We start from the raw sequence: 1,618 nt of genomic DNA, 5'->3' as shown, positions 1-1,618 counted from the left end.
GTGACCCTGGAAATTAACAGTGAGGAGGACCCCAGAAATAAAACACAGTGTTGTGGGGAGGGAGCTCATCAAGAAGACTGGAGTTTAGCTTTCTGACAATCCCAGAGCTAGGAGTCTGACATGAATTTGATTTATACAAATAAAAGAAAATTTTGGACTGAGATTCAAACTTCTTTAAAAAAACAACAGATGAACCTTAATCCATATTTACAAACAAATATCTCAGAGAAAAATCTCTCTCTTCCACATAGACCACACCTCGTATTTTTTAGTATAATGCACCTTTGATCTACATAGTCTCAAACAACTGCGTTTTAATATTTATTTATTTATTTGGCCGTGTTGTGTCTTCGTTGCAGCACGTGGGCTTCTCTCTAGCTGTGGCATGCAGGTTTTCTCTTCTCTAGTTGTGGTGCAGGTTCCAGAGTGCATGGGCTCTGTAGTTTGTGGCACACAGGCTCTCTAGTTGAGGCGTGAGAGTAGTTGTTGGCGCATGGGCTTAGTTGCCCCACAGCATGTGGGATCTTAGTTCCCCAACCAGGGATTGAACCCACCTCCCCTGCACTGGAAGGTGGATTCTCTACCACTGGACCACCAGGGAAGTCCCTCAAACAACTATATATTAGTTTGTGGTTTTTCCTTCTCATTTGCAGAAATAATGGCCTGATTAATTGATTTTACCAGAAAGAAATAATTTGTTGTAAGAGTGTGGACAAGTCTCCTCCTTCAACAAAACTAAACCAAAACCTCCTCATAGCTTCAAAAAGAAGTATTTCAACTTCTACTTTTCTCATTACATTTTCATACATGGGTCAAGATTCCATGAAACTCAGCCTCCAAAAGTAGGTTTTCTTAAGTGTGAGGCTTAGGAATGGATGCCCAGTCCCAAAATGATGGCAACAGAATGGCTTCTTGCCCCTTTCCCAGCTCTTCTTCTGGTCCGTGATCGGATACATTAGTAGGCTCTACCCAGTCATTCACAAGAATGCTCCATCCCAATTTTCCTTACCAATGTCACCTCTCTAAGCTTCCTCTTCACATCCCAAACATGTTAAACATATTCAAACATATCTTCAGAAGTCCTATCTCCTTTCTCTATACCTTTCTACTGCTGTACCTCCTGCTGTCTTCCCCATTTCCCACACCCACCACCATTGTTCTCTATCAGTAGGACCTCTCTTCACTCTCTAAGAACCTACCCAAGACTTTACTTCCTCAGGCAAAAAGTACTGCCTTGTCTTCTGAACTTCCATAAAACTTTCCAATGTCTGCATTATAACACTTACTACAGTGACTATAATTATTTCTGTGTCCCTCTCTTCTTAATAAACTACATGCTTCTCAAGAAAAGGGGCAGGGTTTATTTTTCTTTAAATCTTCAAAGCTTGCATAGTGCTTGGCATAGATAGGAGCTCAGTATTGATGAATGAATGGCTGCATGAACAAGTACAAACTTTATAAGCTACTTCCAATGATTATTCTAAAGCACTTGCATTAGCTCAAGGTTTTATGTATTTTAAAGCTCCATGAGAAAAGAGTCATCATGCATGCATTTAAAGAAAGGATATACATTTTTTGTAGTTTCAGTGAAATACCTTTTATAAAAGGCACTAAGTAT

This window comes from Globicephala melas, chromosome 5 (genome assembly GCF_963455315.2).
Source record: "Globicephala melas chromosome 5, mGloMel1.2, whole genome shotgun sequence".
Taxonomy (NCBI): domain Eukaryota; kingdom Metazoa; phylum Chordata; class Mammalia; order Artiodactyla; family Delphinidae; genus Globicephala; species Globicephala melas.
The sequence above is the reverse complement of the archived record's forward strand: the minus strand, read 5'-3'. Positions refer to the sequence as shown.